Source organism: Takifugu flavidus, chromosome 13 (genome assembly GCF_003711565.1).
Source record: "Takifugu flavidus isolate HTHZ2018 chromosome 13, ASM371156v2, whole genome shotgun sequence".
NCBI classification, from domain to species: domain Eukaryota; kingdom Metazoa; phylum Chordata; class Actinopteri; order Tetraodontiformes; family Tetraodontidae; genus Takifugu; species Takifugu flavidus.
Window position 1 is genome coordinate 4,616,032 of NC_079532.1, and position 17,465 is coordinate 4,633,496.

The following is a 17,465-nucleotide window of genomic DNA, read 5'->3' on the forward strand; positions in this document are numbered from 1 at the left end:
TTGTGTGTCCAAAACAGCTTTATCAGGTTAAACCACTGCGAGAAACTGTTTTTGTTCTTATCAGTGACTTCTCCAACGTCACCGTTAATGAACGCCTGAAACCAAGTACACAAAAGAAGACACAATGAAGAGGTTATCAGGGACGTTATGATGGATTTATCTGACAGTCTACACAAAAACTTCAGCAAAAAACAAATAAATGCTCATCTTTTTGTGTTATTCAGAAACGCGTATTGTGCATTTCTTGTAAATGACTTCTTATCAGTAGACACCTTGTCAAATATCAATATTGCAGCCTGGAGATCTCTGACTTTACAGCAGAATGTTCATTCAGGTGGGCCCAGAGAAGACCTTGCTCCTGAGAATGAATGCTGCTTCATTGTGTAGAAACAATTATTCCAGTGGCAAGTGTCAAAGCCTCCCCCACCACACCACACACACACACACACACACACACACACACACACACACACACAAGCCAACATTGGTTTTGAACAGTAATAATTGACTCAAGGCTGCCACTCTCTGTGACTTTCTGAAACCCCACGATGAAAAGCTGCTGCGGCTCGTTCGGCGGCGATGTGAAATGACCTGTTGCTTAGGAACCGATGTGATTTGATGCACAAGAGCGAGCTTTTTCTGTCAAGTCAAATATCAATTAATATCAAGTATTTGCACGTCACCAAAAAGCGGCGTACCAGCTGAGGAGGTCCTGAATTGTAAATGTTCTGGATTTGTTTGCTTTTAAAAGATTTCAAAGCTGCATTTGCTCAAACAGACCATCATGAAACAATGCCGTTCTTAATCACTCCCTGCATCTTTGCTTTTCCTCCACATATTTTCCCTTCGATCTGCTTCTTTTGTGTTGCCGATGGATGGGGAGGTGTCGGGACACAACGGCTTCGTGCTTTGCCTTGAAATGAGGGTCATTTCTCTGAAAGGATGTTATAACATTCATTTAAAATGTTGCATTTATCACTGCAGTCAGTTCGTCATGCTGCTCCTGTGTACATTTAGCGTATATTTTAAATAGATTTCCTAATTAAATCCTCAATCAATCTTACAATGTACAGGTTCTCTCTTTATTTTTGCAATTTCTTATTGTCTTTTCCAAAATGATTTGACAAAAATTACCTGTTTATTTTAGATTGATTCTGTTTTGGGTTTTTTTGTCTAGCATTACCAGCTTTCCTGTTGACTGGAACGTAGACACATCTGCAGAGGAGGAGCGAGCAAAAACCTGCCCCCGAAACATGAATGCCAGTAGAGGAGCATATCAGCGTGGACACGTCCCCCTATTTCTCCCTGAATCACACCCCCACCGTGAGGAAAAGATCTGTCCCACTGAAGGCGCCATCAGCGGGGGCATCATCAGAGGAACAGCAGCACTTCAAATGGAATGTGAGGTTTTCAAGGCATACGGTCATAAATTTTTCATCTGCATCCGGCTTTGAGGCAGGAGAGGGGGGCAGGCCAGCCAGGCTCCAACTTCGGGGGCTTTCAGAGGTGTGTGTGTGGGGTGGGGGAGCTCTTGGAATGAGGAACAACAAAAATCCTTTGTTTTACAATATATGAACAAAGAGGTGCCAACAAAGTCAGTGTTCAGCGGCTGTGGAGGGAGGCAGATATCACAAACAAAGCCACAAAAGGCATCGCAGCCACACAATAGAATCATAAGTAACTGGTTTGTTGTGAAACTACGGTTTGTGGTGCATTGAGTCATATTAGAATTGTAGATGAATTGCAATTTGCACCATTTGATAAACATGGCTTACCAGTTTATTGTTTAGAGTTTAGAATCGAACTAAAATAATCTGCATTAATGAAAACAATATCAACTTCAGCTCTGCCATAAATTTTCCACATTTATTTTTACATTCTACTACAATTACATTACCTGTAATTACAGTGTTACGTACAGTTTAAAGCCGGCATTATAACAGGACAATTTATTGCAAATATGTCAAATGTACTTTGTATTTAACAAATACCTTTCAGCTAATTGGTGATAGATTTTCAGTATTTAAGTTTTTGAAATGCACCAGCATGCAAACAAATGCAGCATGCAAACAATAGAATGATGCGAACATCCTCGTTTTATAACCGCACAAGCTTTAACCAGAGGGAAGTGTGTATTTTTAGCACAGTCTTATTAGCATTCTGTAAATATTAAATGCAGCTTTAAAGGGAAGACTTAAGGATCCTCTACAGCTTCATCAAACCACCCAGAATCATCCTTGGCCTTCAGGTCGTGTGGCTCTGATGTCTTTTTATCTTTTGGCCCCGAACACAAACTTAAACCGGCGCTTTGGTAAATGCATCCTGGCCATAAAATTTCATCCCTCTTCCCAAAAGCAGACGGAAGCTTGCAAAGAGCCTGCATTTTTAATGAGCGAGTTTATTTCCCGGCACTGCTGAGTCCTCTGGGTGCAGACTCTGTCTGGATGCTAATGCTACCTGACATCTCCATCCTTGTTTAAACAACCTAAGTTATCCTGAGAGCGGCGAACAGAGAGGAAGATTAAAGGCTGCAACTTTGTTGCAGAGAACAATCTGAATGCTGCTGCTCTACTTTTCACTGATGTTTAACTCGCTGTTTGAATTAATTTGGAGGACAAGATGGCAGCGTTTGAATCCGCTCAACGCAAACTGTGTTCTCCTGTGTCGTCATGTCGCGCGCCACTCAGCCTCATGCAAAATGTATTTTGCAACGTGGAGTTTGGTGCGGGGTGGTGACGCAGACAAGTCTGAGAAACACATCCTGAAATGGATTTGCAGTGATTTTATAAAATATTTACAAGACTTGGGGCAAAGTGTCACCAAAACCAATACAAAATTCCAAATTTCTGATTACACAAAGCCTGCAAATTATGATTTTTCCAATCCAACTGGCTTTTCTTATAAAATATAAACTATAAAGCATTTACACTCATCTGAAGCATAGATTATTGAGCAAAATCTTTTTTTTAAATAGAATGGGGGAGTCTGGATGCAGCAATGGCATGTGGATGAAGCTATGCATTTACTCACAAGATTAAAAGTCTGGTGTCACGAGGGCAGTCAGGGCCCAGAGCTGTATGACTGGAAGCAGGTGGCACGTTCCTTACGTCCTCGCTAAGAGGGATTAGGATGCAGGAGGGAGAGGGAGCATATTTGATTATCCCGTTCAGAGGTTTGGGTGGACGTGATCATATGATCAACGGGGTATTCTCAGTCATGTTTCTTAATCTAATGTGAAAAATGGCCATATTATGGGGAATAAAATGACTAGAATAGGTAGTGTTTAGGTGGTGATGAAGTTGACATGTGCAAAATAAATATGTGTTAAAGCAAGTATTAACGTTGTTGCATGGGCTTACTTTGACCCACATGCAAATCCTTGTACACACACACACATCCTTGTATATCGTTGTGAGGACACAATGCATAACCCAGCTCCTTACTAACTCTAACCGTCCCGTAACTAACCCCCATCCCTGACCCTAACAAAACCATGTCTTAGCCCCCAAACAGTCCTATAAATTTGTGAGGACCAGCCAAAATGTCCTCACTTTGCTGGAATGCTGCTTTTGGTAATCAATATGTAGCAAGTACAAGAACACACACACACACACACACACACACACACACACAGTCCCTCCATTCAGCTGCTGTGCTGCAGACAGAATCTACATTTTAACAGTAAAACACCAATGCAATATGATGACTACACATGTACAGGTTTAAAATATCAGCAACTGAATGTATATTTGTGTCTAGCTGTTACCGTTAGTGACAGAATAATTACACATGGGCCTTTTGGTGAGTGCGATGAGAGACTGTGGTGGGAATACTGATGGTCCAGCAGAGGCAGCATCTCAGTCCTACATCCTTTGTTCCAGCCATGTGCTTCTATAGCACACGATTGCCTCCTCGGTGATACAGAATAAGCTCATCAGCTGAACCTAAAGTCTCAGACTGTTGCCAGGCCTGTAGCGTGTGGGATTCTCACTGTTGCTAAGGTGTTCTGAATGCTTTGTTGGTCATTAGGTGGGCTCATTTACCATCCATCTTCACCTGCTGAATGCTCCGAGGAGTCATGGGATCTGTTCCAGTGTGAAATCTTGAGATTACTCCTCAGTGGATCAGACAGTCTTCACCATTAGTCTGTCTAAGGTTGTTTTTGGCTGCAGGGAACATTTGTTATCTAGATTTGACTGACATTGTGTGGGGTTTCTTTAGACACAAAGTCATTTCAGTCTCCTGCCAGGAGAAATTTGGCAAAGACTGCTGCTGTCTGCAAATACATCTCTTCTAAATAGAAGGGTTTTTTATAAAAAGAAAGAAGATCAGGTTCACATTCAGTTCAGGGCTCCTGTGGAGAGAAAGCTTCTTTGGTGCTGCAGGCTGAGGGCATCATTGATGCGATCATGTTAGAGGAGCTTCCTGTAAACCTGCCTGTTTCAGGAAAATTCCTGCACTTTATGACAATTTTGGGAATAAATATTTGACTATTGTCTCTTTTTGTTCCCGCCTGACTGGCATGTTGTTATTTTCTTGTGTTATTTATTTTCTAAAATGATCATTTAATTCCCCCATCTTGTGTTGTGTCAATACAGAACTTCATATGACACAAAGTATGTATCTGCAGCGATGGTTCTACATCGTTCCTGCTAGGTTTTGTTCCAGGTGAGCGCATGCACATTGAACAGTGTTGTGTTATTGACCTTCCAGTACCTGTCGTGGCCCCACCTGTCTTCTCATCACCAACAGACCTTACACTTCTCCATCTGGGCTAAAGCAAGCTTAAGTGAGCTCAGATGGAGAGCTCCTCTCCTACCCTCCACCTCACACTCCATTTTAAATTTAGCTTCACCTCAGACCACACAGCATCATTTTGTCTGGCTGCAGAGGGTAGCTGAGAGCCGCCGGCTCCGTCTGTGAGTCTGGGAGAGCTCATCATCCCGGCTGCACAGCAGCGCGAGGCTGGGCTGCCTGGGACTGTTGGTATTGAGCAGCGAGGACTGCCCCAGGCACAATCCATCAAAAAGGAGCTGTTTGCACTGTGGGAATTGACATGAATAATCCATGCTTTCTTTACCCTTCCCTGTTACTGCGTCTGTCCTATTACATTCTCTGCTGCCTTTTCTTCAAATAACCCACTGCTGGATTTTTAACATATCTTCTACTCGGCGATCATTTTTTAATATCTATACTTTATTTTGGATTCTGAAGATTACCATATTACATAAAATACACTTTGAATGAAATGCATAAATCAAAAGCTCCTCGATTCATGCAGAGATCACCAGCAATGACCACCAGACAAAACCTCAGGGTCTTTAGAATTTCATATTTGTCATTTTTTTAATAAACCTGATAAAACTGAGCAAAAAATATGACTTGATATAAAGAAAAATAAAACAAAATTGTAACATCTTCTCTCTTATCTGTCGTCTAGCCCATAATTGTGAATATGCTATCTTCATCTTTGCTATACACAAGTAAATATGGTCAATATTACTGCTAAATATAAAAATGATAAAAACCAATGGCCCCTTTTGTGTTGTGTGACCAAAGTGCAGGACCACTTACAGCAGGAACATGGCATGTGGCGACTGGTATCCAGTTAATTCAGGTTGTAGTGGACTGAATTTAATTTGTTCTTATCAGATTCGTGGATGAATCAGACTTCTGGGGATTTCTATCTCTCTTTTTTATGGTGGTCATAAACATTGATTTGTGAAGCTTTAGTATCAGAAGACCCCCTTGAGAGCACTGGACAATGATCACTGTTTGTCCCTCTGCTTTTTCAATTCCCCAGTCATAACGATGAGCTCGACTAACCATCTAAAACAGACCATCTTACATATATAAGGGATTCCATAGTGAAGATTTTTTTAGCTATAAAACTACTGGGTTCTGTTTTAACGGACTACTGCCCCACTGTGGCAGCCTGTCTGTGCCTCAGGATGACAGTTTCTTTGTCTCGCTTGGTTTGAGGTGAGTAGCCCATTCCCTCCCTTAGTATATTTAGATTTATTCTCCTGTGCATATAACCCTCTATTTAAACAATAAATGGATTAGATCCTCCGGTGGTGGTGAGTATCCGCTGAGATGCCGGTAGGGGCCTACAGATTCTGGACCCAAGCAATTATAATACCGACAAATCATTAGGCTCTAATTAGATCAACGGCTGATAAGGTGCCTGCTCTCAGTTTTCCTCCTTTGTAGCCTTCTCCCCCCAGTGAAATTTAAAATGCTAACTTAATCAAGTGATGTGAGAATTTGATGGTCATCAAATGTTTCCACTGATCTTTCCCCGCCTGGCTGATGCCGAATAACATTAAAGATCTCTGTGCTGCTGCAAAAGCGACCAGCAGAGATGCACCATGCTTGTCTCCTGCTTCCTGAATTACACTTGCATGAAAGGCGCTCTTTTCAGAGAAGCTCGACGACCGTGGCGCACATTGTTCGGGCAGGCCCGTCAGACGAGTGCTTTTATTCTGCCTCCATGAGCAATATAATCAATATGCTGTAGCTGTGCTGTGCAGCTGGTGGACGAGGCTGGTTGTCTCCTTCAGGGAAGGCAAATGTACACCAGCATGGCCACATCCTGTTAATACACTAATGCACCTCAGGACTCTGACATCAATTATCATTTCCCTGCATATTGTGCCTGAGTTCAATAAAGCCTTTTCTAAACAAAAAACAACCAGTGAGTGGACAGACGGTCTGTTCCTGGAAGGCTTTTTTCTCCCAAGCAAACGTTTGACAGGACCTGAACACTTGTGTTCTATTTTTTTTTTTTTAAATGAATGAAGCTATTCTGACATAGTTTATTAACATGCACGGATTTTTATGCAAATTTGGACAATGATGTGTTGGTCTCTGCTAAATGTAGCTTATATGTCAAGAATTCTAAGTCGGCATTTCTCTTCCTGTTGCTTTTAATGAGTGCTAATTTTTATGTGTCAATCAAAGGGATTTATTTTACATTAATAGGTCCAGTCACAGCTTTATTATTTATATAACTGGATATACTGGGAGCCACAATGTGATTTACAGACCGTGTTGCCAGGCTTCTAATAATAGCAAAGCCGTTGCTATTGACTCCCATGTTGTATTTATTTTTCTTTAATGGATTTCCTGAGGGAGCGTCAGAACCCTCATCTTCTGTTGAGACAGCAGTTGCCACCCACATTGTGTTTTCATTCGTTAAAGAAATTCTGATCATCCTGGAATTACAAAAGTCCTTTTCTTCCTTTATTTTCCAGCGAGGGATGACGATCATGTCGTGGCTCACGTCCAGAGCCGGGGTGAGGAGCTGGAGTCTGGAGAAGCAGTATGGCTTCCTCTCCTCTCTCAGAGCGCTCTGTTTGTCACTCGCCGTCGCCGTCTGTCACGCCACAGAGCGCCGTGGACGAGCGCTCCCCTCTCTGTCCTGCATCCCTCCATCCTGCCATTCCCTCACACACTCTCCACTTCAAGCAGAAAACTTGTCACCCTCCTCTGCTCAATTGGTGCTAAAAGGGCTCTGCTGCCCCCTGAGGGAGATCTCTTCTTCTGCCAATCGATGTACTGAACCTGTGCCTTCAGTCATCCACCTATCTATCCGTCTTCCTGTCTAAGCACCTAGCTATATGACTCTGGTCCCTACTGCCTGTCTGTTTGCCACTGAGGACCTCTAAATGGCTGCTGGTAGTAATCAATATGGTGTGTGGCTGTGCTGGGAATATTAATAAGGAACATTAGTGCTTCTAATGTTTTCTGGCTTCCTGCACTTTTTGCATGCTCTTTACATGACTCTTCCACTCATGTAAATATGCCACTCTCGTGCTGTAGGATGAAGACTCTGTCCATCCTACATACATTCACCCCCCCCCCCCCCCCCACACACACACACACACACAAGAGCTATTGATCGTTCCTGTGCTCTCATTATCTCGCTTGGCCTTGAATGTCTCTGTACGCCTCAGCTTGCCTTTGATCAACACGTCTCAATCTTCTACACTGCTGTTTGAACTGGAAGTCCAGATGAAGACAGAGAGCAGGAGAATGTAGGGTTCTGACTCTTTGCACTGTATGGAATGGCTCATGGTCAGCACCTGCGTAGGTGTTTATTTATGAGAGCAGTATTTACACATGCATCCATGCATACAGGATTTGTGTGTGTGTGTGTATGTGTGTACGCGCACATGCACGTGTGGGCATAAGTACAGATCAGTACATCCCGCCCTGCTGCCATCTGTGCCCAGGCAGGCTGCAGGCCGCTCCATACACACTCACCCTTTTCCTACAGCCTCATATCTGTCCACTTTGGTTTGTTTGGCACATTGGAATTCAAGAAATACCCTCACATGTGTGTATTAGTATGATTCCTCTGATGTCAACATTTATGTAATTATAAAACATTCTTGCTGAGGCCTATCAAAAATTTGCAGATGTGTTTTATACTGTTTAGATTACTCCGACACTGATATGAGACATTTCGTACTTTGTGTGTATTCACATCTTCATATGTGTAATATTTTTAAAGGGCTTTTAGTGTTCATCGGGTGTAGCGTTTCAATTAAAATAAAACATATTCGCCTTGTTCTTAACCCAGCTTTACAAGTTGCTTTCGTGTTGTGTTTTTGTGTAGCGCAATTGAACATAATCAAATTCTTTTTCTGCATTAAAATTCAGACTGCGCAATTGTACCATTTCCCGAATTACATATGTGCATATTTGTACTATTAAAATTCCAGACACATCCTGACACCAATGGATTAGAATACCAGTTATACCATCAGTAATTGTCAGGAATAATGGTGGAAGATCGGGAATCAATAAGGATCTCTGGAGCTGCTGTCACCAGTGACCTTTGTGTGCTCTCAAAGGAGCTCCAGCCAATGACATTTTAAGCTGGGTCGTCCCCGCAGAGCAGCACTCACACAGGCTGTGTGTAAATGACACTTTTGGCTGTGTGTTTCTAAATCATGCTCAGCCTGGCAGAACATGCAGAAGCACCAAAACGGCCACGGTGTTCAGCAGGAAACGCTCCTATTTATAGAAGCATGGAGAGAGAAAACACTGCAAAAAGGTTAGAGAAGAGGTTATATGGACGTCGCAGGCATTAATTATTTAGCTGTTAGGCAAAGTATGGAGTCCTGGAAGCCATAATGAGCTGAAACAACTGTCTGCCTGGGGCGTGTGATCCTTATCCAGCTCTGGCCACTGGACCCGTGGTGCCCAATCCCCCTCTCGGTTAGGCAGTTTAATTTCCCCGCCTGCAGTTGCCCTCCCACTCTGTGTTCCTCACAGGGAGAGAGGCTAATCTCTGCTTGGTATATGAGGACCCCCACCCCTTCAGGACCATCTGCCAGCTGCTCTCAGGGTGCCGACCAGGTGCCGGGCACGGTCTCACTCCAGCTATGCCACAACAGCACTGCCTGCTGGGACCAGCCCCACTGTGCCAACTGTTGATCAGCGCTCTTTCTTCTGTCTTCGGACTCAAAATTGACCAAGACTGAAAAGCGGCTCTATTTAGGTTTGCAGCTGACCGGAGATGGACGCAGAATATGTTTTCGTTTAGCAGAATTGAGATTTGTGTGTGTATTTATATGTGTCAGTAAGAGCCTACTCAGTTTTTTTTCAGGTTTCTTAGGTTGTTTCCCATGAGATGGAGCAACTCTCTCACTCCCGCGCGCTCTCACTCTCTCAGCTGCAGCCTCATTTGATTTCTCCACTAGGCCAGGCTGTTTTTATTCAAGGCGTGAAGTCTAAAGTTATTAACACTGTATGTGACTGTCATGTTCATCCAATTTTCCTTGATCTTTCTTTCTTTCATTAGGAAAAAGACCTTGCCTCCCAGCAGTTACTAAAGTAATATGCCTGCCATTTTCCTGGAGAGGATCATAAACACACTTTATTACTATTTTGTTGAAGGGTTTTCAACATTTTTATTTTAATGAAGTCACTTCTATGGCAGTTGGGGGGAGAAAATACAATTTACCAGCTCTCAGGAGTGCAGTGGCAATCTTGGACGCAATGTGTTTGTCCGCCTTGGAGCTTGACGGTCTCTCTCCAGATACTTGGCTCTTTTATGCCTCTGATTTACTGGCAAGCTGAAGCCATGTGGGCTTCCTGGAACGATGACTCTATGAGGTCATTTTGCTCGTATTATGTTTCGGGAAAACGATCCTCAGAAGGGATTCCCCAGAATGTCACCTCAGTTGAGATTGAGCAATTTTGCATAAGAGGAAAGAAGGTCTTATTAAATTCCACATTTGTCCTTGTCTTCAAGGTCAAAATTTGTAGCTGCATGGGGAGAAACTTCATGTTTAATGCATGTCATGTAGCATTCGTTGCTAATTAGTGCTAACAGGAAAAGATGCCCCTTGATTTCCCCTGATTTTACTGTCATTTGCATAAATATAATAGGACACAAGAGAGTGTAAAGCCCAACGTCTGTCCTCCCCTCTGGGAGGAGGAGAGGTGTTACTGGGATCTGAGTGCATGAGTGATAATTGTGAGAGAGCTGTTATTGTGACACCCACATCATGAACCAGATGATGAGCCGCAGACAAAGACCGGCTTTGCACCAAACTGACCTCAAATTGGCTCAAAGGGGAAATTTAGCACTTAAAGATCCGAAGAATTGTTGCTTTGTGTTTATATTTTTCCGTTTCTTTTATTTAAACAAAGCATTTCTGGTTAATTTGTCTCTTTATTTCAGACACTGTGGTTTAATAAAACAACAGCAATTCTTCTAAATGTAATAAATAGAAATGAGTGATCCTAAACAGTTATTTTAGGCAAAAATGAGAGATTTGATGATGGTGATTTGTGGGTGATGAATTACAGTTTGAGGGGATCTATTATTCACAGGGGTGGGGGCCTTAAGTGCCAAATTAATTTGGTTTTTCTTTCCTTTTTTCATTCCAGTTTGGGGGTTGAATTAATGGATGCTGTCAGATGTGCACTAAAGTGGCGCACAGTCATCGAGACAAGTGGTATTGCTGCAGGAGCGTTTTAGAGACGCGGGCCAGCCTGGTGGGTGGAAGCTGCGTAATTATCTTGCTCCTGTGATGGCGGTGATTGCCGAAAACAGCCAAGAGGTCCCATGGCGCAGCGGGAGCTGCAGTCATGCTGCAGGTTGGTGGAGCTGGTGTGCAGCCAGTACAGCCACAAGTGAAGGTGTTATGGAAGGTGGGTTTGTTTTTGGTCATCTGTAGATCCAGTAGCACACTGACGGTCCTGGTACCAATATAAAAACCTCAACTCAAAGAAATCCCTTTTTGATTAAGTAATTACAATTGTAGCCTCAGGCTAAACCTGCAGAAACCCAGGAATAAACATGATATTTAAATTGCAAATTACAAAGTAGAGTCAGAAACTGTCTGGAGGAATTTCTATTTATTCACATCTAATTATAGTCAGTCTATTTTTTTTTAAATCAGCTTGTTTGTAAGTTATTTTTAGATATACAAAATGAAAAAATACAGATGTTTTTGTGACTGATTAACGTACACTTAGCGGCTAATGCAAAGTTTCACTATTTATCACAATATTGCATATAAAGCAAAATGGTTTGTTGTCCTGAATTCTTAAAACTGAAGTCTTTAACTAAATTAAAAGACATTTGTGGATTGTAACTGAATGTGATTAAGGATAAGTGGTTTTGCCAGAATCATCCCAGCCAATAAACCAACCACTAAGTCATTCCGAGAAATAGCTGTTGCTTAAACCTGGGATAAATATATTTGCTAGGCTGAAATATAATGGTGAGCTATACCAACTACCTCAACTCCAGACGATATTTAATAGGAGTCTGGTGAATATTTTGTGGCACACAGATCTGTTTTGATGAAGCGCAGGAAGCCGCTTTTCCAATTCCACATGTTACTGGAACATGACGGCGCCCGTCAGGCAGTGATTAGAGAAAACAAAGCAGATGTATGAATTTCTCCATCAGCGACCCTGACAGGGTGCAAACGCTGATGAGGGACCCACAGACATCTGCTGTTTTTCTCAGGACTGACTGAACAGCCATGAATCCACAAATCCCACTTTGTGATATTAATCTGACATTCAAAGCGTGAGCTGCTTATCCTCCACGCAATAAAGAGAAATCTGCAGGACTTGTGGTGGTGAATCAGATAGTGGTTGACTGATGTTTGCCAACAGCTACACATACAGTATTTCCTAACCAGGCGCATATTTAACTTCATGATGTCAGTTTTTGTGTGCTGCGGTTATTTGTGTGGACTTGACAGAATTAACTTTAAGTATACACTTTTCTTACTAGGACTGTTAAATGAAATAACTACCTGGGACCTTTCGGTTATCTCTTAGTTTCTTTTCAACCTTCTGATGCAGCCATCCCTCTACTGTTGTGTGAGGTCAGCGTTTGAGACAATCGGGCCTCACTCGGCTGACTAATGAGGTGGATTCAGCCAGGGCAAAGGGCTGGGCTGAACGTCTTTGTTAGACAGGCCCGCAGCCCCATTCCTTGCAGCCCTCTCCCTTGGGAGGCCTCACTGACTGCCTAATTGAATCAAGTACACACAAGGCACCTCCCCCTTCAGTCCTTGGCCCCTCCTGGTCGAGAAAGAGTTAGGAGGGCTCCTGCTTTGATGCCTTTGTTCTCTCCAGCACCACGGACAGCACCGAGAGAGGATTGCTGCAACTAGTGGTCCGCCGCAGAGCGGAGAGATGCATCACCACTGCAGCATAATGATAGATGCTCCATGCTGAGGCTGGAGATTATTAGATGTTTTTAAAGCCATATGTTAGCTGTCAAGCTAAAAAAAATAAATAAAAAAAACCCCCGAAAGCTGCTTGCAGATGTAAAACCTCAGTGGCTCAGTAAAGCTGCAGTTAATAGGACATCCTCCCGTAGCATCAGGCAAGTGGCCCTGTGGAGCTGAACTAACTAATGAAGAATTGAAAAAGGGGCTGGACTGTGTGACTACGCATAGCTTAGCACTATTATTTCCTCTGTGGCTGTCTCTGTTCGTCCTCAAACATGCTCTGTTGCAGAGTAGCAGGACCTCAGCTCCTATATCAGACAAATTGGAGTTGTGCTTCAAGGGAAGGTTTCTGTGTTATGGTGCTGAGAGAATGAAGAAATCTGTCTTATATAATCCTTCTGGATTTGCAATGAAAACCTTTGGATGCACTTTTTTTTTGCATTAACTCATGTTACTCTTGGTATCTATTAAAATTAAAATTAAAATAAAGAAAACTGAGTTATAAATCTAAAATTAGATCACCCATTTGCAAAAGTCATTTATTAGAATAAAAGCAATTGTGGGGTGTAACTGAATATGGTTGAGGATAATAATTTTTGCTTGGCGTAAACCAGCCGGTAACCCAATCACAGAGTCATTCCTGGAAAGCCTTATTGCTGTGAACCAGGGTCAGATATGGCTGAGAGGCTGAAATATAATTGTAGGGAACAGCTGGATTAGCCCAGGTGAAGTGAATCCACTCCTAATGACATTAACCAGGAGCCTGGAGAATACGTTCCCGCAAACAACTGAATGAACCACCGGAAGCCTGGAGAAGGTTTCAGTCAGTCGTGTTACAGGATCATCACAATACCTATCATCAGGGAGTTTCTGAATCATTTATTTCATGCATATCAACAGTACATATCCACTTAAATTCATCTTGAATTATTCCCTTAATCACATCAGATTTTTAATATCATGGTGATTGTGATGCTGTCCTGACCACTGCGCTTCTAGTAACAACATTCCATTTTCCTTGTTTGAGGCTAACCAGAAGGGGGCCCTTGGTTTTTTTGTCCTCCCCAGCCTAGAGCACCACGCCCAGATCTCTCTGTGTGCCACTGCTCCAGTGTCAACGCACATGTTGCCTCAATTCCAGGAAAGCTGCAGAGCTGCTATCGAATGCACGAAAGCGCTGTGATGGATTTATGGGTGAATAAATGAATGTTGATGTCACTCAGGTGATTTCCTCTCACTTGTGCTCGCTGTAAAGAAGTGTGTGGTGTTAGAGAATACAATTGATTTCACATCTGCATGAGCAATCTTTGGACTGAGACTGGTCGATATCTACTCTGAGTACAGATTTCAAATTCATCAGGCCTCCTTATATAGTATTGATTTTTTGCAATGGCTGCCGTGAAAAGAATCTGATTACTTTTTTACTCAATCAGTCAGAACAAACAGACGCCAATAACAGTGGGATACATCTGCCTTTAACATCTGTGTTTATCTTTTGTGATATATGTATATGATGGAAAGAAAGCTACGTGTTTTTTGTGCTTTTTTTGATTGTCTAATGAATATTTTGAAAGATATTTTGACAGAACTTTGGCATTTTTACATGAAAAAGATACATTTTTGTTGTTTGCGTTGAGATATCCTCTACATGCTGGACCTCTGTTTCACATGCAGCATAATGCATGCAGTCTAACTGCAACAGTAATCACACACACGCACACACACACACACTCGCTCTCTCTGCTGGGCAGAGTTGTGTTGCAGACACAGGGATGAGAAGACAGGAGATGCTCCTGAATAGTAATAGCTACACACACTCTCTCTACACAACGCAGCCGTGCAGTTTAGTGTGAGTATCCACTAACAGAGTGGGTCCCTCATCAGTTCCTGCTCACAGAGGTTAGTGTCGGGCAGACTGCGGCCTGGGAGGGAATGGGACCATAGTGACACCTAGTGGACCGTTTGTTGTTGACATGTGGAATATTTTCAGCAAAATGTCCACTAAACGGTAGAAAAATAGGTTTTATTGTGCATATGAATATATGTCATAATATATGTAATCATGGCATTGTAGTGGAATTTTGATTTTTGTTATTGTGACCAGCCTTTTCATGATTCTCAGTTCCATTTTTTAACAACAGATTTTCTTGATTAATTCGCCAGACGTCTCATGCACAAGTCTCGGAATGAAAGACAGGCAAATATCTTGCGTGATATGGGGTGGCCTTGGCAAACAAAGCCTGGAAGAAAGGCGGTGGAACAACCTTGTGTGGGAGGGGGGTGTCATAAATGTGAGTAGTTCAGCCAGAGAATCAACACAAGAGCTGAGAGCTTTGGAGACCTTGAATGCTGAGGGTCACCATATAAGTCAAGGTCCCAATAGCCATTATGCAGAAGAGCCCCCAGCACGTGTTTATTATTATTAACACTTGGTGTGAGCGTGAAAACACCATGCTGAAAGACTGGGTTTAACATGTTTAATGGGATTCAGGAAGGCTGTTCCAGCAAACGGACGCTCCTTTGACATTCAGACTTTCACGCTTCAGCATTTAATAGACATCAGCCACTGAGACGACACTTAGTGAGCTATTTTTTTCAACTATTTCCATCCTTTTCCTGTTATTCTCTGATAAGCCCTTGGCACCTGTCTGCTGCGCTGTTTTTTCCTGAGCTGCTGTGTTTGAAGTGCTGTGCAGGGGCTCTATCTGCGCTCTGCAGCTGGGCCACGCCGTGTGAAGGAGACTTTCCAGCTATTCCGTTTTTCCCGCGCTGCTGAAATATGTAGAACCACACAATAGCCCATGAATACAGATGTGCTGCTGCTGTTATAACAATAAAGCTTCTCCAACGGTGTGAGCCTTGTGTCTTAGCTCCAGCTAATCCACATTGTCTGTGCATGTATGGTTGTCATGAACCCCTGCTGAATAGTCATCAAAAATAAGCCCATTGTCCTACACAAAGAGGGTTAAGGGGGTTAACTTCTCTCTTATCTGATTTTACAAATATAAATGATGTGACTGAAATGGACAAAATCCCATCAGCCCCTCTGTGCCTTTGCTTGACAGAGTCAATATGGGGCTAATGTAAGTCTTTAACCCACTGATGGAGCCCTGTCTAATTCCATTAAACCTTGATGAATGTTCTTTTCCTGGGTTGCCTTAAAACCATGGCTCATAGTAAACAGTCTTCTAAATAGCTCCCCACAGTAATGTACATACAGAAAATTTGTGTTTTCATTATTCAGGTGTCTTGATCCTTCTCTTTCGTGGCCTTTGCTTCACAGGCTCTTAGTGATGGTTGGAGGAAGGCAACATTTCTCCCTAGGCCTTGTTTGACCTCAGACCTGTGTTTCCAGGAAGAGGTGTGCGTGTGTGTTTGTGCGTGTGTGTGTGCGGCTGGGTGTTGACATCATTGCATCACACATGTGCTCTCTGACGTAAATCCAATCCTGCTGACAGTTCTGCCAAAACAGAGATGATGTATTATACAACAGGAGCACCCACCAGCCTCCCATCAATCTTCATGGCCTTTTCAGCACCTCAGACATGCTTTTAATTTGAAGCAAAGCCATTTACCTCATCTGAATGGATATCATGCACAAAACTGCAATTTCTTATAGTGTTTTCTGGTAGTAAAATCTGGAACTAAATTTCACATCTTTCTCTCTGGAGGTTCACTTCTGGGCTCAAACAGCATTAACATTTTGATGTTGTATTCAGTGGTGCTGCACTCGGTTTGCTTCAGTAAATGTCAAATGCCGTGTTAGTCATTAGGATTCACTTGTATAGCATTTTGGAAAGGTCATGTGGAGCCAGTGGGGAACAGTCCCACAGCCACACTGGGCTCCATCATGGATGCCACCTCCAAGGCTTCGACTCTGCTTCACATTGACTTACAGCATCTAAAATGCAATTAAAAACCTGCATGAGGATCAGTTAATGCAGCACAAATATACGGAATAATTGAATAAAATAAAAGCATTGTACTTTATTTGATTTCTGACCCATAAATATTGTCTGGGTTTGCCATATTAGCTTTACTTCCCACTGGCGTTGTTGATGCATTTGAACCACAATCATCTGTCACACTCAGGATTAACTCTGCATTTAAATGGATGATCTGTTTGTTGATGGAGCAGAAAGAGAGAAATATAAATGATGGCTGGTGATTCACTGATAATCCTTGGCTGAACCCTGAAACCGGACCTCAAGTGGAGTGACATTGGCAGTCAGCCTCATGTGTCCTTGACTCAGGGCTGCGCGATGCCTTGGCACCCCTTCCCCCTTTCAAACACACGCGCACACGTGCACACGCTTTACTTTAAAATCACTGATATCCACAGAATGCATGATGTGATTTTATCCTGCTGACAGGGCACAGATGCGGTCGCACATGAAGTGAAATGTAATTTTCTCTGGGAGCCTCTGTGATCACATTTGTTTTAGTGCCACCAGACGCATTTCAATCACAGCGGGAAACAACAATTTGTTTAAATTCTGTTCACCTAACTTAATATTCTGCTGATTAAACCCTGATGCAATTAGACTGAATGGGAATTAAAATATTAAAAATGCCACAAATGATTACAAGCATTTCATTTTGACCATACAGCATATCAGCACGCATATCATCCCGTATTAGCAGCTAAAATGCACAGTTCAGTTTGACATATCTGTAAGTTAAATATATTAAAGATGATTCTGATAATAAATACCCGAGAAGCCAAAGTGGCTCTACTTATATATCCAT

At 42.5% G+C, this 17,465-nt stretch overlaps 1 long non-coding RNA gene across 1 annotated transcript in view; it reads left to right on the forward strand.

The window, feature by feature from the left end:
* Positions 1-15,596, forward strand: part of LOC130535840 (uncharacterized) — a 21,735-nt gene extending 6,139 nt beyond the window's left edge. The window contains exons 2-4 of the long non-coding RNA XR_008953209.1: positions 1,178-1,401; positions 7,257-11,172; positions 13,785-15,596. This is a non-coding gene — a long non-coding RNA (uncharacterized LOC130535840). The remainder of the gene's footprint in view (positions 1-1,177; positions 1,402-7,256; positions 11,173-13,784) is intronic.
* Positions 15,597-17,465: the final 1,869 nt, after the last annotated feature.